A 21,474-nucleotide genomic window follows, 5' to 3' on the forward strand; every position below is an offset into this window, starting at 1 on the left:
ATCAGGGGACACCCACCCCAAGAATGTTTTCTCCCACAGAGCTCTAACATCCACAGTAATGGGGATTGGCTGGCTTGCTTGTTGGTGACTGACAGTTGATCAATGTTCTCAATGGCATTGATAACAAAGCTGGTCACCATTGCTCTTAATAGTAGATGATCTTATAGTTGGTGACGAAGGTGATTCAGTGATGCTGATAATAATATATCTTTTTTGATAACGTATTTTTTAGTTCATAAGCTCTTTGGGTTAAAGATGTGATTGCAGGAAGAGTCAGATTTTGGGCACAGCCAAGATTTTCTTATTATTGGATTTTAATAGCCCCTCAAAAATATATTCAATGAGTAAACTGTTAGAGCTTAATTACCTTCTGTGTTTAGCAGCATAGTAAATAAAAAGTGTACGACAAATAGCCTCATATGGCAGAGAATTTAGTCTAGTTGGGTACACAAAAAATGAAAATAATAATAATACAATGTAGCATATACTTTATTACATATATAATTAAATATGTTTGTTGGAGCTGATCCTTCTGGCTTGCAAGAGCCAATTGCTAAATTTTCCAGAGTTTTATAAGCTGGTTACTAAACACAGGCATTGTTAAAAATTAAATTGTATAATTTTAACAAAATTTATATAATTTATAACAAAAGAAACTATATTAAAAACAAAGACAGTTAATTGTCAAAACTCATCACTTCCAGGCACCTGGGTGGCTCAGTTGGTTACACGACTGCCTTCGGCTCAGGTCATGATCCTGGAGTCCCGGGATCGAGTCCCGCATCGGGCTCCCTGCTCATCTGGGAATCTGCTTCTCCCTCTGACGCTCCTCCCCCTCATGCTCCCTGTCTCTCATTCTCTCTCTCTCTCAAATAAATAAATAAAACCTTAAAAAAAACCAAAAAACCAAAAAAAAAAAAACACCCCACCTCATCACTTCCTAATCATTTTCCTACATTTACTATTAGCGCTACTTGTGAAGTTATGTCTATTTACTGTGTTTAGTGACATCATGTTGGTGGCTTAAAATCAGCCATGGTGGCAGTATTTACACCACCCAAACCGACAAAGTCAAAATTTTCTCCCTCCACCCCCAGCCAGGTGTGAAACATTTTCCTGCACAGTACTGTATATAAACATTGAATAGGAAGAGCAGCACTGTCACCAGTCATTGAAGGGTAAGATTACCTCTGGTTAGGGAGCCAGGTAAGTGAATATTTTAAGTTGGTTCTGAAGCAAACTTACTTTTAGTGGGTCAGGACCACCCTTGGGGACATTTAGAACCAGGACATATCACAGAATGCCCCCATGGCCCCTCATGTTTCTATACAGGTGAAATCAGATTAACATGAATATTAAGAGCCTCTTTGAAGGTGGAACAAAGTAAATGAAAAAAGTAACAGTAAGCCTAGGGGGATGGGTAAGTGTGTGGGAGGATGTGAGGTGCCTGGAGCCATCTTGCTCACTCTGGCCTTGGGGTCATGAGACAGTTGAATAACTGGGATGATGACGAGTTAAGAAGTTAAAGGCTTTTCTGTGCCGAAGGCCCAGGGACAAGGTGTTCCTTTGATCTTGCTGTGTGGCTGTTAAGAGAAAAAAAGAAATTGAAATTAAAAAAACAAGAAAGGTAGGCTAATAGAGAGGGTGTGTTCAGGTGGTTCCTGGAAGTGGGGGAGGGACAGTCTTTGAACTAGCACCTGGATCATTGTTCTTTTCTGCCCCAAATCTTTGCACACCTCTTAAAAGCCTCTTGGAAGAGAACAGGGACATGTTTTTTTTAGGATTTTTTTTTTTTATTTATTCATTTGAGAGAGAGACACAGAGAGCACAAGCAGGGGGAGAGGCAGAGGGAGAGGGAGAAGCAGGCTCCCCAATGAGCTGGGAGCCTGATGCAGGGCTCCATCCCAGGACCTGGAGATCATGACCCGAGCCAAAGGCAAAAGCTCAACCAACTGAGCCACACAGGCACCCCCACTTACAGGTTTTTAATCAAAGGAAATTTTTCTTGATGTAAAAAAAAAAGCCTTAAGAAAAAAATAAAGAGCAATAACGGCAGGAATAAGGTGACAATGGCAAGCCTTAAGGAGTTTTGGAAAACTGAAAAAAAAAAAAAGCTTAAAGCTTAATAACTGGCCAAGGAGTAGGCCAGTGTGAGGCATAGCCCTGGGAGGACCATCACGGAGCGTAAGGAGGGGGAGACAGAGGAAGAGGAAGACTCCAAGAGCACAGACAAGATCCATATACCTACCACTTGGGGCTGGAGCTGATGTCAAGTGAGGAGAAGGTGTTGATTGCATGAGATCCTCATCTGAAGAACACAGGTACCCTATTTCATCAATGCTGAAGAGCCCATTTTCTTACAATTCAACAACTTTGAAATCAGGGTGCATCAGACAATTGATGGTATCAAAATCACTGTTGATCAATGACAGACATGGTGATGGTTGTGGTACATATGGAAACTTGGCAAAGATGTTCATATCCTGGTCCTGTGTGGTTTAATAAATACCTATTTGTAGCAAATAAATTTAACATAACAAAAGATGAAGCTTTCTAATAAGAAAACGTGGTGGCATGCATCTTCTTTCTAATAAGAAAACGTGGTGGCATGCTCTTAATTGTGTTATTTTTCTCCAGGACACATTAAATGATGGTGTGTCTTATGATCAAGGGTACCCTACATTCAGTAAAATACAGGTTAATTTATCTAAATTAACTGTTTGTAAATCTCGGTCCCGTTTACACACAGTTTTCAGGCTTCTCATTGAACACCTCTCTTGAACCAGAAATGTGTGAGTCAGCTTGCTCAAGATGATCACCCAGAAGTCACTATTCTGTGTTCAGAATTGGCCAACCATTTACTAAATTCAGCTGTTCATTTACAATGATGCATGTCCAAACAGGGACTGTTTTGGCTTGGTACTACTGGATACTAATGGTTATGATTACATATAGATAGGTGAGTTTGGGGGCTTTTTTCTTAGCATCAAAGAATTGAGCCCCTGTCTCATCTGTCCTCTTTGTGGCAGTGAGCTGCCAGTCACTCTATCAGACAGGGTCCTCCTCCAATGTAGCATGTAGCTAGGAGAAATCACCTTCATTTGGTACCTTCTCCGAAATGGCTCTGCAAGCAGAGGGAATGGTAGGCATAAAGGTCATCAGAAAGTGACAACTGTGTTTGGGAGATTGTGGGTCCATCGTTCGTCTGGAGTGAACCGGGTTTGTGTGGGAGAAGGGTTACAAAAGGTAAAGATGGAGAGTTAGATTACTACTCTGTACGGGACAGGACAGAATCAAAGCACGCAGGGTGTGCGGACGTTCACATACAAATCAACACACAGAATTTTTTGGTAAGTAGAATAAGCAGGCTAACGAGGGAATAGGAAGCTGCTAGTGATGCAAAATTCTTGGCAATCTTTGTCAAAACTGAGGGCTTCTAGTCCAGGTACAAAGTTGTGGGGCATAATCCATTTCACAGCTGGTGGCCTGTTTCATTTTTCAGACAGGATTGGAGAGAGGAGGTGGGAAACCTATCCCCTGATGGCACAGCAGAGACAGGTAAGAAGAGGATCCAGCTCACATTTATTTCCCTTTCATTAAGCCCCTGAAAATATAAAGACTAAGGATTTAATTGCCCTGTTTGCTTCTATCTCTAGGAAAGCTGAGTTAGTAATTGCATTAACTTGTTACTAAGCTTTGCTCTTATGGGGTAATATAATTTTAACTACTGCTTCCTAATTATAGGGTTTTCATTATTCTGAAAATCCCATTCAGCATGTGTTCCATTTTCACTTTTATGAAGTGCTTTGTGGGGAAAATGGGGGCCGTGTCTTTGAAAACCCAATCTGAGTTGAAGCTGTCTTGCCCCAAGCCATTACTTCCTGTGAAAAACAGGGCGCCCTGTGATTTTTATCCTCCTTTGATAAATAATGCTGTTGGCAAAGACCATATGCTCTGGCACACGCTGGAGTTCGGTGGCACTGCTCAACAGAGGATAATTCCATCAAGTCAGTGATGGTTTTTATTAGGTGGTGGTAATGGCAGAAGTAATGATAAAATCATTAAAATCATTAAGTCATTAAAATCCTGCTGCAAATGGCCTTAGGCCTTCAGACCACAGTTAACTCAGGGTATGTCAAGGACAGTTCAGTCCCAAAAGCTGTCTGGAAGGGATTGCCCATTGTTCCTTGTTCTTTCCAAGGAGAGCTTTGCATTAGACGATCACAGAGCCTGCAGAAGGCAGTGGTAGGCCTTGGATCTTCACCATCTCTTGCATCCACCCTTTGGTGGTTTTGATACTTCCAGAAGATCTTCCTTAGGGAAGAATCAAAGTGGAATCATACAAAACCGAGTTCATTCATGGAATGGTAGTAGGAAATATCCTTGGGATATTCCATTCCGATTCAACAAGTACAAACTTTACTGCAGCTGGATGCATACCTGACACTAAAAGCTATGAGGGATTTGGAGGGTAGAATGGTCATGGTTCTATGGGAGCTATTCTCTGGGGAAGGAGGCCTCTATTCACAAGGAACTCTGTAATGCACGGCAACATGTGACACGTATGCGTTGACAGGGAACTGAACTGGTGAGGGGGATGTCAGTTGGTTCAGACTACAGTGATTTGAGAAGATATACCTGGGGCATAGGGGGGAGAGGATGCATGTTAAACTTTTCTGCAAATTCCACAAAGGTGACCTGAACAAATCATTTAATCTGTCAGTTTTATCATCTTTGAAAGGCGAGGAGCTATCTGAAAGATTATTGATAGAGCAAAGAACACTCAATACATCTCATTGAAAATCTGAGATTTTAACAAAGCCCTGAATTCTAGGTATGACTAGACAGGCAGGAGTGGGAGGAAAAGGAGTTGCAGGTGGAAGGGACTGCGTGAATAAAGACCTGCTAGCAGGAAAGTGCTTTTCTGGTTGGAGCATAGAGTTTGTGTTGTGTGCGCGTGCACGTGCGCGTGCGCGTGCGTATTCAGGGGCTGTATGCACATGCTCTTTCTTTATGAAGATTATCTCCCTTCATCCTCTTCACTTAAAACAGCCCCCGTGGGCGCCTGGGTGGCTCAGTCGGTTAAGCGACTGCCTTCGGCTCAGGTCATGATGCTGGAGTCCGGGGATCGAGCCCCGCATCGGGCTCCCTGCTCAGCGGGGAGTTGGCTTCTCCCTCGGACCCTCTCCCCTCTCGTGCTCTCTCTCTATCTCATTCTCTCTCTCAAATGAATAAATAAAATCTTAAAAAAAAACAACATAAAACAGCCCCCTTAAAATATCAAAAAAAACCCCAGACAGAGGCAAGTTCTTAGGTTACATGGGAGATATTTGCACAAAGAAGGGGAAATAGATAATTTTTAACTTCTTGACTCATAGAGTCATGCTTGAATCGTGACTCAGGGGCAAATTGAAAATTTGTAGCTGTTACCTTGACTAAGGGAAGATATTGTCTAGAGTAGACGGTCTGAAGGCCAACAAATAACATCTTTATAGTCTGGTTCCAACTCACAGAATTCTACCTGCAGGAGCACAAACACTTGTAAAAGACTGTAGGAAAACAATAAGATTTATTTATTTACTTATTTATTTGAGAGAGAGGGGAGGGGGAGCAGAGGGAGAGGGACAAGCGGACTCCAAGCTGAGCACAGAGCCCAGTGCAGGGCTGCATTCAAAACCCTGAGATCATGACCCTGAGACTGATCATGACCTGAGCCAAAATCAAGAGTCGATCCCTTAACCAACTGAGCCACCCCGGGGCCTGGAAAACAATACGATTTAGCATAAAAATTAGACTAAATAGAATTTAATGATATTACCTTGTACTTATTTAGTGCTTTATATTTTTATACGCAGCCAGAAAATGGTAGGCTGGGATGCAGATCTAAGTAGTAAGGCCCTGGAACCTGACCTGTAGGCACTCAATTATTAAGCCAGAATATACCAATATTTGGAATTCAAAACTGAAATGAAGTCACAGCTTAGGAAACCCTTTTAACAAATTGAGTAAATTAATAATGCAAAAGCAGTATAGGGCAAATGTTCAGACTGATTAAGAACATAAAATCATTTTATCTAGTCAGTAGCTAAGTACATCTACTACTTGGTTCCTAAATCCATAGCAGGTTTGGAAATTATATGCCATTTCATTTTTATTATTATCATTATGTTTCTTTTAGAACGGGAGGGAGACAGAGAGCGCAAACGCATGAGCAGGGGAGGAGCAGAGGGGGAGGCAGAAGGAGGGGGAAGAATCTCAAGCAGACTTCATGCTCAGCAGGGAACCTGAGGAGGGGCTCATTGCAGGGCTGTATCTCATGACCTTGAGGCCACCACCTGAGCCAAAACCAAGAGTCAGCTGCTCAACTGACTGTGCCACCTACGTGCCCCTGCCATTTCATTTTTTAAAAACACAGTCTATGCATTGAATTTTTGCTCATTCACATCAGCATTCTTGTTATCAATCTGAACAGAGTGGTCTCCCCCCCGCCCCCGCCGGTCTTTAGAACACTACTCCAGGGTTCAGTGGAGGGAGCAGAGGGAGCACTAGTGAGCACTGTCTTTGGGATCAGACAGGCATCTGGCCATGTTATCTTCTGTTCCTGAGGATGAGACTCAGATGTGGTCTCTAGATTCTATAGCCAGTACAAACACTCAGGGATTCCTCTGGGCTTTGTATGTTCAGAGGCAGAAGAGGTGTAGTTTTCCCTTGAAAGCAAATTTTAATCATCAACTGACATTATGCATAGTGAGTGAGCAGAGACCCCCGAGTCTCATAAAGCATTGCACTCCATGTATTGCACCATCTAGGACACCCCTCTGCATGTGCAAGGGTAAGCTCTTGTGAAGAGCTGACTACTCTAGAGTCCTTGGGGGAATGCAGATATAAAGCCAGCTAGAATTATGACACAGAAAAGGCACCCTCACTTTTTATTCCTTTTTGTCCCCTTATTTCCATAAATGCAAATTCTGTCAACAAATTCAGTAGCTTTGTGGTAGTTCCTGAATTATAAGAAAACTAAAAGCCATTTTTTTTTTGCTCCTTATAAAAGGCAATAAACAACTTGAGGGTTGTCAAACCTTTCCAGCTACATTTGTCTTCTCTTTCCAAGTAAATAAAAGCGGGTAATAATAATAATAATGTTATTGCTTATTTAGTTCTTGTGATGTGGCGGGCACGGTATACCCATGATCTCATTTACTCCTTACTGCAACGCACCAGAGTGGATGTCATTGCCTTGAGAACTGTGACAATGGCCATCAACATGACATAGCTATTTGGACTTAGAACTGAGACCCCCTGTGTCAATATGACTTAGTTATTTGTTCCATGATAACTTTGCCTGGGAAAGATAAGAGTATAAACCAATAAATAAGTTCTCTGTTTGCTTCAGGAAATTCCTGCAGATAACTTATCTGAGATAACAGTCTGTTCACCCTGAGCAAATTTCTTGTTCTCTTCAAAGCACATTTACCCTTCAAGACTTGCTTTAAGACCCTCTCCTCGCTATATTCACCAATCCTAACCTATAATGTCAGGATTTTAGCCCAATTCTGGGCAATTCCTTCCTTGAAAAGACTCACTTGAAGTCACTTGAACCCAGACCCCCAAACCCTATAAATACCCTCTTCTGACCTCCCTTTCCTGAAATGCTAAGACTTTGTCAAGGCTATGTCTCCTATATTCAATTAGCTGATAATATTTCAGGGAGTTCAGTAATTCTTACTTTAGAAATGAACAAGGGAAGCCTAGAGAGTTTCAGTAATTTGTCCTCGTTTATCCACTTAGTTAAAGGGTTCCTATCTGGGACTATTTCACCCCATCCCTTGTTCCTGATTCTCTGCTACTCTGCCTTTCAGTTGAAATAAAAGTCCAGTTTTTTCAGTTTTACCTCTGGACCTGTTTGATTTTCTAAGATTAAAAAAAAAATTCAAGCAATGGTCTAGTCTATAGTCCTGTGAAAGGTAGTTGCTGTGGGACCTTATGCATTTAATTAGCCATAGACATTTAACACTGTATTTCAGAATAAACCACAGCAATGGTGACCCACCAACATTCTCTAAATGTAGGATGTAAGTCAACAAGAGCCAAGTGAGCCAGACTTATAACTGGTGTGACTTAAACTTTTGGCAAGTTATTCAGCTGGTCTATTGTTTCCTAGGGTTGCCATAATGAATTACCACAAAGTTGACGGCTTCAAGCAACAGACGTGTATTCTCTCACAGTTCTGACGGCCACAAGTCCAAAATCAAGGTGTTGGCAGGGCCAGGCTCCCCCTGGAGAGTCCAAGGGAGAATTTGCTCCATGCCTGTCTTCTAGCTTATGCTGCCTCCTGGTAACCCTTGGCATTCCTTGTCTGGGGCTTCATAACCCCAATCTCTGCCTTTTTTTTCATGCAGCTTTCCTTCTGGGTCTCCCTCTTCTTTTCTGTCTCTTATAAGGACACTTGTCATTAGGTGTAAGGCCCACCCAAATCCAGAATGATCTCATCTAGGGATCCTTATCTTTATCATACCTGCAAAGGCCCATTTTCCAAATAAGGTCACATTCTGAGGTTCTAAGTGGACATATTGTTTGGGGACCCCAGTTCAACCCATTATAGCTGGTAAAGTTTATTACAGCCCTGTTTTATCATCAACGTTATTAAATGTTGTATAAAATTAAAATGACAATCAAAAATAATATAAACAATAATGTAACAATAGCTCATTTTTAAAAGGTTGCTGTCTTTGGGGCGCTTGGTGGCTCAGTCAGTTAAGCATCCGACTCTTGATTTTAGCTCCGGTCATGATCTCAGGGTCGTGAGATTGAGCCCTTTGGTCGAGGGACATGGCCCTCGGGAGGGAGGGCACCAAGGGAACAAATACATTGACATCACTCTCTTTCCTCCAATTTCCTGCCCCTCTAGTCCAACACGCCTTGAAGGAAGCCAGAGGGCAAGGGGAAGCACGTCACTGGGGGTCAGGACCCAGAAGCAGAGAGCAGGGGTGTGGTGGGGATCTGGAGGAGCAAATGCAAAGTATCTTGAAGCCTAGGAGGTGTGGAAAAGAGGGAATGGTTGGCATCTCAAATGCAGGGGGACATCAAGAAAACTTTCTAGAGGTAGAAGCATTTTTGGTTTTATATACGGCCGCTAAAAATGGAGGGAACCCCAACATGCTAGGCACTATTCTGGATGCATTATCAGCTTTCACCTATTGAATACCAAATAGCTCTCTGAGGTAACATTATTGTCACCCTCATTTTGAGGGGGGGGTTCCTTTTTATTGAAGTCTAGCATACGTCCAGAAAAGCATAGACATGAGGGACAGCTCAATCATTTTCACAAAGGCAACCACTCAGGTCACCAATCCTCAGAAAAAGACAAAACATGACCAGCCCCCACCCAGAAGTCCCTTTCCAGGCTCCGCCACCCTCAGTGGTGACCACATTCCACTGATGAGGATGTTTGACTGTTTTTGAATTTTACGTATTGACACGGTACAGCACTGAATCTCTTGTGTGACTTCTTCGCTCAATGTTATGTTTGCAGCAGCAGTGTTATTTTTTTTTTTAAATTGTGGTAAAATATACATAACATAAAAATTACCATTTTAACCATTTTTCAGCTTTCTGGAGGCATAATTGACAAAGATTGTATACATCTAAGTTTACAACTTGATATTTGGATATACGTATACGTTGTGAAATAATCACTACAATCGAGCTAACATATCCACCACCTCCCATAGTTACCACTTTCTTCGTTTTAACTATTTTTAAGTGTGCAATTCAGTGACATTAAGAACATTCACAGTGTTGTGCAGCCATTACCACTAACCATCTCCAGAACTTTTTCATCATCCCAGACAAAACCTCTCTACCCATTAAGCACTAACTCCCTGTTCTCTGCCCCCGCTAGTCCCTGCTAAGCCCCATTCTACTTTCTGTCTCTATGGATGTGCTTATTCTAGCTACCTCATGTTCAGTGGAAGCACACAATACCGGTCCTTTTGGGTCTGGGTTTTTTCACTTACCATAATGTTTTCCAGGTTCAAACTGTCACCCTCACTTTATGGGTGAGGGAACTGAGATGCCGACTCATTAAGGAAGGAAATGAGGAACCCAGGATATGAACACAAGCAGTCGGGCTTCAGAGCCCGAGCACTTAGGTGCTTCACTGGGCTGTTTATCGGTGGGTCTTGTATTTGCAGAGTCAATGATAGGTATTTAAGTCATGCAACAACATACAACAACATGGGACAAGTCTCCCCACATCAAGTAAGATGACTTGAAATTCACATTCTCTCTCCTGTGTTACAAAAGGATGAGCTTCCCTGTATCTTCCGTGTCTCATTAAAAGGGCAGACTTTTCTGCCTAATTGCAGACTCTTAGTTGGCTGTTTCTTCAGGCCCTGCCATTCATGAATGTCTATGATTTCTCTGCTCCGTTCCTTGAGACTGGCGTCCCACTCCAGAACCTCCATGTGGTTATCTTAGCTCCCTGTTGGGTGGAATGCATCATCCTACCACTTGTAACCCTGTTCAGTTTGCTTAAATTATCAGTTGGGTGCAGAGTCTGCTGTTGACATAGGAACTGGGACAGTCCCCTTTGGAGACAAAGATGCTGGTCTGGCTACTGTTAGGAACAGGGGAGCTGGGTTGGCAGACACCAATCTGTCTCAGCCAAAGTGAATTCAGGGGCCAACGGAGCCCGAGTCCAAGATCCTCCCTGTCCTCAACCAGTAAAACCACAGAGAACTCATGCATATTTACAAAAAGACCACATGTGCCTGTCTTTTCCTGGCCAAACCCCCTGAATTTCCATATCTCAGAAAGTTGGGTGCCAAGAAGAGGCAGGTAACCATAGCTATCTTGGATGGCGTGACTCAGCTGCAACAGAGCTCTCCAGCAAAGAGATGCTGTCCTTTGAATGCAGGAATGATGTAGCAATACCAAATCATAAATGAATTTTTTAATTTGGGAATTTTCAACTATAAGGCCTCCTATGTACCTATCACCCAGTTAAAAAAATAATCAGTTTCTACCAACTGATTTTCTTTGTGCAATATGATGAATTACATTACCTTTCTGGTCACTTTTGTCAACAAGGACAAGAGATAATCTAACCAAAATGTTGGCTCCCCTTCTTCTATTTGATCTTTAATATTACAGTGTCTTGAAGGTCAGTCCTGGCTCTCTGTGCTCTCATCCTGTGTAATCTCATCCAGGTACAGGGCTTTAAATGCCATTTGTTGTTAGAAATCACTTGCCTGTGAGTAACAGAAACTCAACAGAACTATCTGAAACAAAATGAGAATTTATCAATTCACATAATTGTGAAGTTATTTTCAGGAGTGACAGAGTAAAGGGGCATCAGGGCTGCATTAGCATGTTGCCTCTCTCCCTTGTCACTTGACTCTGTTTTCTGCTGTCTTGACCTCATTCTCATCAGGCTATGGCCCCAAGGTGGTGTAAAAAAAAAAAAAAAAAAAAAAGTCCCGGGAGCTCTAAGTTTACATTGTACCAGCTCAGCAATCATGCCAGAAAGAGAGCTCTTTGCTCCTGATTGTTCCATCAAAATTTCTTTAGCTGATTCTTACTGAATTGCCCTATTTCATTTGAGCATCTCTTAAGAATCACTGTGGCCATGTGGATGGCATATGCTGACTGTCCAGGCCTGAGATCCCTGCTTGCCACTTGACCAGAAGAGGTCATCCTCTTTGATTAATAGACACATCAAGATTACTAGCCAAGAAGGAGAAATAATTCCCCAAAAGAAAACCAGGATGCTTTTAGTAAAAGACATGGGACATTATGCCATCTACATGTTGATAATGCCCAAATTTGTTTTTCCCCCTCCCAGACCTCAATCCTCCACTCCAAGTGCATATACGCAACAGCCTCCTTGACGTATCTCACAAACCTCTCAAATTTGACCTGTCCAAAGTGTAGTTCAGAGCACTCTGCCCCCACCCTATCTCCACCCTGTACTTCCTTTGGTTACAAGCAACAAGAACTGGCACTGGCTAACTTAGGCAGAGAGAATGTACTGGAAGGCTTTGGGACCCAAAGAATTGATGGAAGGCTGGAGTCCTGTACTTGAGAAGTAGGAAGCACAACAACTGCATTCCAGAGGAAAACTTTGGTAGGAGGCTGCCCGTGGAGGAACTGAATTTTGTTCTTCTGCTCAAGATTCAGATTCTAGGGATGGAATATCTAATTACACTACCTCTTGGCTTGACTCTCACCCATAAGAAAGAGGTGTTTCCTAACAAGAAATGGGGGCATTGTTAGAGAAACGAATGCTAGACATTCAAATACCAAATACATATCCTCTCTACACGCTCTTCTTCCCCAACTCGGTGAACATCTCCATGCAGGTTGCTCAAGTCAGAAACCTGGAAGTGAGCCTGAATTTCTCCCCTCCCTTCACCTCTATATCCAAATCATTACCAAGCCCCTACAGCTCTGCTTTGAAAAAGTCTTCCAAAGATGTCTATTTTTGTCCCTCCTTATCACTGCCTCCTTCGTCTACACCATCACGCCATTATTATCTCTTACCTAGACCTTCATAACACCCTCTAACTCATCTCTTTGCCTCCCATTTTGCTCCATGCAGTCACCAGTATGATCACCTCAAAGTATAAAACTGGTCCTGACACCCCTCTGCTTATAGCCCTTCAATGATATCTTGTTCTTAGAATAACATCCAAACCACTGATCACAGGATGGCCATATAGCAGAGTGGTTATGACCTCACACACTAGAACAAGGTTGTCTGGTTTTAAATCTAAGCTCTACCTCTTACCAGCTGGATCTTCTTGGGAAAGTTGCATAACCTCTCTGGGCCAGTTTCCTCATCTGCAAAGTGAGGCTAATAATAGTATTTAGTTATGGGATTGTTGTGATGATTAAATGACTAATACACATAAATTGCTTGAATAGTATCTGAAATATAGTTAGTGCTCAATAAACATGAGCTCTTATTATTATAAGACCCATCTGATCTGGTGCTGGTCTCCTATACCAGGAGACCTGGTGTCTGACTACATTTTCCTCTACTCTGCAACCTCTGTCTCCATGGTCCACCAGACTCACATCCTGATTTTCTTAGCACTTGACAATTTTTTTTTTTAACCTCAGGGCCTTTGCATTTGCTACTCCACATGCCCACATGTTTTACACTAGATTTCACATGGCTGGTACCTTCTCAACTTTAGGTTTCAGCTTACATGTCATCTTTTCCAGAGACGCCCCATGCTATCCAAAGTCACCTCCCCTGTCCCTGGCTATTCTATCCCATCACCCTGCTGATGTCCTTTAGTACACTTACAACCCTGAAATGGTCCAGATTATATCTTTTTTCTGTGCACTGCCTGTCTCCTTCTCTAGAATTTGGGTTCCACTAGAGCAAGAACCTTGACACAGCTGTTCACACCCCTTAAAAACATAGTTGGCACCGAATATGGACCCAACAAATACTCATTGAATGAATGAGTGTACAGCAGCTGAGTGAAGGAATGAAAATTTGCTAAGTTAATAGGATTGGTTTTTATCAATGAAGCATGCACACTTCTATTCCAAGTAGTCTCAGCTGCAGTACATGGAGGTGTTGTTATTAAAAGAACAGCTGAGGTGGTAACTCCTAGAAACAAATCCTTTTCCAGAGATGGGTCTGCTTGCTTTAGGTTTCAGTGGACTTCTATTTTTGCTGTTCTGTGTCTGAGGCAGCTGTGGGGCCAGGGAAGCATAATGGACTTGAAGAATCTCAGCTTCTCATGTGGGATCTACTACTTAGTAGCTGTGTAATTGTGAGGAAGTTACCACTTCGCCGGGTCTGTTTCCTTGACTATAATATGGAGATAAAAAATAATACCTTCCGGGGGGTGGGGGGATGGGTTAACCTGGCGATGGGCATTAAAGAGGGCACGTTCTGAATGGAGCACTGGGTGTTATGCACAAACAATGAATCATGGAACACTACATCAAAAACTAATGATGTAATGTATGGTGATTAACATAACAATAAAAAATTTAAAGAAAAAAAATAATACCTTCCGAGGATGGGGAAGAAATTGGAACCCTTGTACATTGCTGGTGGGAGTGTAAAATGGTATAGCTGCTGTGGAAAACAGTGATTTCTTAAAAAATTTTAAGATAAAATTACCATGTGATCCAGCAATTCCATTTCTCAGGATATACTCCAAGGAATTGAAAGCAGGGACGTGTACACCAGTCTTTATAGCAGCATTACTTATGATAGTCAAAAGGGGGAAGCAACACAAATGCTGTGTAATTCTATTCCGTGAGGTACCTAGAATAGGCAAATTCATAGAGACAGAAAGTAGGATGGTGGTTGCCAGCACCCGGGAGTGGGGGAAGATGGAAATGGGGAGTTAGTTGGGGTTTTTTTGTTTGTTTGTTTTTGTTTAGTTTTGGGGCTTGGGGGTTTTGGGTTTTTGAAGTTTTTTGTTTTTTGTTTTTTTGAGAGAGCATGCAAGTGCGCATGAGCAGGGGGTTGGGGGAAGGACAGAAGGAGAGAGAGAGAATCTCAAGCAGACTCCTCGCTCAGCGTGGAGGCTATTGTGGGGCTCTATCTCACGACCTTGAGATCATGACCTGAGCCAAAATCAAGAGCCAGACATTTAACTGACTGAGCCACTCAGGTGTTCTGGGAGTTATGTTTATTGGGTACAGAGTTTCAGTTTGAGATGATGGTGATGAGTGGTGGTGATAATCGCACAACAATATGAAGATACCAATGTCACAGAACTGTACACTTAAAAAGCATTAACACAGTAAATTTTACATTATGTATATTTTACCACAGTACAAAATAATGACACCTTCCTTACAGGGCAGTTTCGAGCATTAAATGAGATGATATATGTCATCACGTACCAGAGTTGGTATTCAGTTAAATTGGTGTTACATGAGCGGCAAATAAGGCGAATCTTTCAGCCTTGAAATGTTTCTCAGTAGAGATGTTATGTGCACAGAAGATGTAGTAAAAGTATCCCAATAAAAAGTACTAATGGATGGACTGTGCACTCGTGACCTTTATTGACAGCCCATTCCACCTTAGTCTGACCCAGGGGGAGCGGAGGGGCGGCTTCTCCTGAGAGCACACTGGAACATTCTCACTGTTTTGCTCTGAAGCAGGCCAACAGACCTGTGGAGGAAACTCAATTTAAGAGTGATGACAGAACACTACGGTGTACCCCACACTCAACTATAGGGCCTTCACCATTGTCTCGTATGGGTGGTGGAGGGCGCAGGGTTGGGAGTGGGCTTCTCTTGATTTTTCTCTGTGAATGCAGACAAAAAGAGAGAAAGGAAAAGGAAGTCAATTGATTCCTGTAGTTGGGAAATTTACCGGAGCAGCTCAAAGGAAAGCTTTAGGAATCACTCTTTCAAAAACTGGAAAGAAACTCAAACCAGCTGGGACTTTCTCTCCCCCTTCTGTCTATCTCTACTCCTTATGTGTTGGTCACATTCTCTCCTACTGCAGATGGCATAGGCTTTCCTACATAGCAAGGAACATGTCTGTTGGCCATCCTTGCATAGCCATGCCGGCAAAGATTCCACCTCTAGACTGTATCATTGAAGGTAGGCCAGGATGATGACAAACATCTGTGGCTTCACCAAAACGTCATTGCCATTTGCATCCAGCTGGAAGAAGACAAAAAAGCGTGGAGGAGCGCACATGGAGGATTTTATAGGCCAGGTCTGACAGGTCATTTCTGTCTGTATTCCACTGCCATGGTCATACCAAGCTGCAAGGGAGGCTGCATGTCAGGTAGAATTGGAAATGGATTGTGGTGAACAGCTGTCGGTCTCCACCGTAGATGTTCTTACCCCTCCTTGACACCAGACCTTCTCTTACCCGCAGCCTCCTGGAAAATAGTTGCTTTACCCATGGGCAGTGGCCCCCTCCTCCTCACCCACTCCCAAGTCCTGATGAGTATGATTCTTTCATTCATTACCTGTTCATGTCCTCTGAATTCCTTGGTTTACTTTCCATACTGAAGACTAAGTCTTTTTCAGAGTAGGTACAGTCCCTTGGTAATGCTTCTCCATGGACCCCATAAGCCTCCCAACATTCTGTTCTCCTTCCCTCTCCCAAGTTGAGACACAGAACTCACACATACACACACCGTCGTCCTCTACTCCTGAAACTTGCTGTCCTCTTAACTATGCTTAAAGCATGAAACAGCCATGGGTTTTTTCTTAGTTTGATTTTTCATTCTTAGTGTGTTCTGTCTGAGCTTATTGTTCAACTGCCTCTACATCTGGTTTAAGGGTCCAATTGGCAGGAAATTTGAACAGAATCCTCAACAGGGCTTGAAAGGTAGTGCTTCTGTATTTAGGCACTGAGTAAGTTCTTCCTTCCTTTCTCCCTCCCTCCCTTCTTTCCTTCTCCCTGTGGCAGAGACAGCTAGCTGAATACCAAAAAGGTTCTGCTCTCTTCCCATTGTGTGAGTTCTTGCCTGACCAGCCCCTCCTTGTGACTAAGTGGTGCCATGTGACTAGTTTTGGCCAATGGAGTGGGGGCAGAAGTCATCGGTGTCACTTTGGATCACAATAGTATCTCTTGTGCCTTCCCTATGCCCCGTTTCCTCTTTGCAAGGCCCTTAGAGACCACATGCTGGAGATGGCAGTGTCACAAGCTGGAAGAAGGCTGGATCTCTGAGTTACCTTCTGGAGGAGAGCTACCCACCCAGGCACATCTGCTGCAGACTACATGAGTCTTTGCATAAACTGGGTTTTGTTACTGGACTTGAGTTTAGCCTACTCTAATACTCTCCCTTTCCTTTATTAAATATTTCTTAGCCCCTACTATTTGCCAAGCATGGTGCTGGGTATTGGAGATGCAAATATAAATAAAACAGTCCCTTCACTCAAAGAGCTCACAGTCCAAGGGGGAAAGAGATGTATGCTTACATGTTTTTGTAACAGTGCTTTGAGTCCTGTGTTACAGGTATGTATGTACAGAGTGTTATGGGGAAGCAGAGCAGGACGACTAAGCCAGCCTGCGTTAGAATGGACGTAGGGTGGGAAAGATGATTAGTCAGTTAGGTGACACGTATTCCGAGGAGATGTGAGTGAACAAAGGCAGATGCCGAGAAAGCAGGTTCATGGGTAGATATGTGTAGTGGGTGAAAAGGGGAAGAGAGGATAACAAACTAGGAAATTTTTATTAGGATGTACTATTGGTGTGATTCTGCAGGAGACGTTTACTCCACAGGGACAATGAACAAAGTCTCAAATGTAATTAACACTACTTAAAATAGTCATCCTGTGGGAGCACCATACCTCTGACTCTTCAGGGAAAAATATTACTGGGACTCAGATTTGAAGGTTTATTTTCACATAATTCTTAAACTCTATTGAGTGGCTTGATTCCAATGGAACATGACTCTACTTAAGGGGAACCACACTGCTATTTCAGAGCCAATCACAAATGGTTTTCATTTCCTTTTTTTTTTTGTTTAAGATTTATTTGTTTATTTGAGAGAGAGACAGAGAAAGCACAGAGGGATAGGGAGAAGTAAGCTCCCTGCTGAGCAGATAGCCTGATGCAGGGCTCAATCCCAGAACCCTGAGATCACGACCTGAGCCAAAGGCAGACACTTAACCAACTGAGCCATCCAGGCACCCCATGGTTTTCATTTCCTATGTGCTTAACAAATCTGCATGTTGTGGTGTATCACCTGTTTGTGGGGCTTTCCAGGGAGTTCTAGTAGCTTTGGACAAAAAGCCTTGTTTAAGTCCTAGTTCTGCTGCTGGAATTATATTGAGTCATATGGGATGGTCAGTATTTGACCATTTTGTACTTAAAAGATGACAATATTGTAATGTTCTACCTAATATAATCTTGGGTGGTAGATTGAATTCTTGGTCCCATTTCCTCATTCCTTGTAATATTATACTTCACACCCTTATTCTAGGCCCTTTGTAAGAGCAGTATACTTGCCCTCACCTTGGCTCTACTCTACTCCAAGTAGAGTAGGAAGCTGTTGGCAGATTTTGAGCAGTGGGGCAACATGACTTGATTCACATATTAAAAAAAAAAAAAGTCTGCCTTTTATAATGAAAATAGATTGTAAAGGGGCAGGGCTAGAAGCGAGGAGACTATTGTACGAATCTGAGCTAGACATGAAGGGGGCCTGCACCAGGCTGGTGGCAGTAGAGGTGGGGAAAAGGAGAGATATTCTAGATTACATTTTGAAGGTAGAGCCAAGAGAATTTCTTAACAGGTTGGGAATGGAGTAAGAGAACAATAGAAGCATCAAGTATGACTCCAAGGCTTTGGGCTTGGCATCTGGAGGAATGGAGCTGCCGTCAGCTGGATTGGGAAAGACTGTGGGTGGAACAGGAGTTTGGGGGAAGATCCGAAACTCAGTTTGGGATGAGTTTGAGATGCTTTTAGCCATCCATATGGGGATGTTGGGGAGTTGGCTACTTATAAGGGACTGGAGTTCAAAGGTCCTGAATATAGAGCCCCCAGCCCAGTACCTAGAGAAGAGTGGATGCTCTGTAAGTGGCAGTTGCCTCCCCTCCCCATGTCCCTGACTCCCAGATTTGGTTCATAAATACTACACAGAGGAGAAGATACCCAAGTCAGTACTGATTGTAACACTACGCAGCTTCTCCTTACCTACACGAGCCATTATACAGCTTTATAAAAAAGGAATGTCTTGACGCAGTGACCAGGTTTGTTTCTTTAAACCTCATCTTTATAGAGGATGAACGTATTTATGGATGCAATTCCTTTCCCTGCCTTCCAAAGGAGCAGTTGGGAAAAAAATTCAATACCCTCACTCAGTGTTGTGTATGTTCTCTCTCTAGCCCTTAAACACATATTTCCTCCCTGTATCCATAAAAAAACCTATCCATTTTCTGCCTCTCCCCTTCCCCAATTAATAGTTCTGGCTTTTTCTGTGCTAACTTGGAATAATCTTGGCCCTTTCCTTCCTCTAATACCCCTATGCTCCTTAAGCCTGAGATCTGGTTGCTCTCTGGGGTCCATATTTTGACAGTCTTCTTTGGGTAGTGTATCCTGGTTTCCTGGGACATGGTGGTTAGGAATTGTCTTTTTAAATTTTCTGTAATTAGCTCCTGAAGGCAGAACGGCTGGAGTCGTCTCCATAATCTAATGGCCCCTGGGCATTAGGGTGGTTGTAAGAGACTTGTGTTTCTGTTTCCAGGGGCTGTATGCAACACCGACTCTGCAGGTCCTTTTGGTTTGCAAAAGGTAGACATGAACCAAGAGCAGGGACATCACTCAGCTTAGAGAAAGCACTTCGCCAGCCTTCACTTCAGGAGGAAGGTCTTACCAGGAGGCCAGCTCCTCTGGAATTTCAGGCTGTGAAGACTGTCCTTGGATTTGGGGGAAAATACAGTAGTGGAGGAAAGGAGGGGAGGAGGGGGGACACCTGGAGGCAGCAAAACCTGCCTGCCTCCTGACTTCTGTCTGTGCAACAGGGGGAGGTGCTGCAGAGGACCCAGGGCCCTGGGGCTCTTCTCCCTGCTTTCAGGCTTGGCGCCATCTCAAGAAAGTCCTTGCTGCCCAGGGTCAGCTCTAAGTGGGAGGCACATGATGCATCCTGAACGGCTCATTGGCTGTTACGCGACAGGTGTGTCTTGTGGCAGGAACTATCACCACTCAGCCGTGACCAAGTCTTGTCATCGGTGCTTCTCAGCTCAGTTATCCCTTCTCCCTCAGCTGATCCTTGGCTCCGTGCTTGTGAGCATATGGGAAGCTGGGCATGGGAGTAATTCCACCCTTTGTTCGATAACTAGCAGACAGAGCCTAGACAAGCCAGGAGCGCAGCCAACTGCCTTAAGGAGCACGGGAAGAGACCACAGCAATTCGAGGAGCGGGGGAGTGGGGCGTTCAGCGCCACCACCAGTGCGCCGAGCCGGGCTGGCAGCCCCAGCGTCTGGCACGGGCTCGGGCTCTCGGACCCCCATCTTATTCCATCCTTCCCGACAATTCATTAAGAGGGCTTAGGGGAACACAGAAGGCTTTTTATAGGCATCCTGGTTCAGCCTCTGGTAGGTTGCTGAAAACAAAACAAAACAAAACAAAACAAAAATGAAAATATTTCTGCAGTGGAAAGATCTTTAGAAATGTCCTTGCCAAAATGTTTTATTTAGTTCTTCATCACGGGATATATTGATGCAAGAAGGATTTTCCTAACACCTTCAGAGCTCAGAGGGGTGTTGTATGTATGAGATGTTTGTGTGTCAAGGAGACCAGGGGAGCAAAGGGAAGGGAGGTCTTTGCCTTCAGCTCTGACCGCTTTTAAACCTTCAGAGATTTCGGGAATCACCAAGCCACGCCCTATGGAGATTCTCAGCCATACTCACTGTTTCCATGGGAACAATAGAAATTTCTGATAGTAAATAGAAGGCAACCTATTGACATCACCCTTAAAAAAAGAGAGAGAGAGAGAGAGAAAGCTCTGGTTTTCATCTCTGCTTCTGGAGCTGGAACCAGCTTTTCCTGTTGTCTCCTTTATGGAACTTGGGATAAAGAGCTAAAGGAAAACTCCTAAATGGGCAAAAGACTTCCTCTCTGAGTCCAGACAGGAGTGAGTGACCCCATTTCAAAGTAGCATGTTCTAACTAGTAGCTTCCCTCCACGACATTGGAGACCCCACACTGAGCTTGTTTTTAAGTGGGCCCCTGAGTTTTTCTTCCTGTTTTCCAGAGTAACTGTCTGGACTTCTAAATTACAGGGGGACAGTCCAGGAACCGAAAAGCTGCTCTCATCGGCTTTTGGGTCTGCCGCAGACTGGTGAGAGAAGCTGTGAATATCTTTAGATTTCCAGCGTGGCGTCTCAGACCTGCTGGTTTGAATAATCGTGATGGTGATGAGATTTGGAGAAAGGGCACAGGCACATGAGCATTTATATGCACCGAGTAGAATCTTTATCCTTTTCAGGTTCAGTGGAATGTCACTGTCACTACTAATAAATCAAGTATGTCATCTTTCCACTACCTCAGCACCTCTCACGGAGAGCACAGTGGAACAGCAGGGACCTCGTAGCTGGTGTCAGAGTCCTGGGTTCTGGTCCTTATTCTGCCTCCGTGAACTTTGTGACTGTGGATGATTCGGGTCCCTTCTCTGGCCTTCATTTTATTCATTTAGTAAAACGGGGTGGGAAGAAGGGAGATACTAGATGACTTTTTTTTCCCATTTTTTTTTATTGTGGTAAAAAAAAAACAACATAAAATGTACCATCGTAACCATTTTTAAGTGTGCAGTTCTGTAGTGTTAAGTATATTTACATCATTGTGAGACAGATTTTTCATCTGGCAAAACTGAAACTATACCCATTAACCAGCAACTCCCTGGGGCGCCAGGGTGGCTTAGTCAGTTAAGCGTCTGCCTGCAGCTCAGGTCATGATCCCGGGGTCCTGGGATCGAGCCCGGTGTCGGGCTCCCAGCTCCGGGGGGAGCCTGCTTCTCCCTCTCCCTCT

The sequence above is a fragment of the Callorhinus ursinus genome, unplaced genomic scaffold, assembly GCF_003265705.2.
Source record: "Callorhinus ursinus isolate GAN/ISIS: 27379988/994484 unplaced genomic scaffold, GSC_fseal_2.0 scaffold14, whole genome shotgun sequence".
NCBI lineage: Eukaryota > Metazoa > Chordata > Mammalia > Carnivora > Otariidae > Callorhinus > Callorhinus ursinus.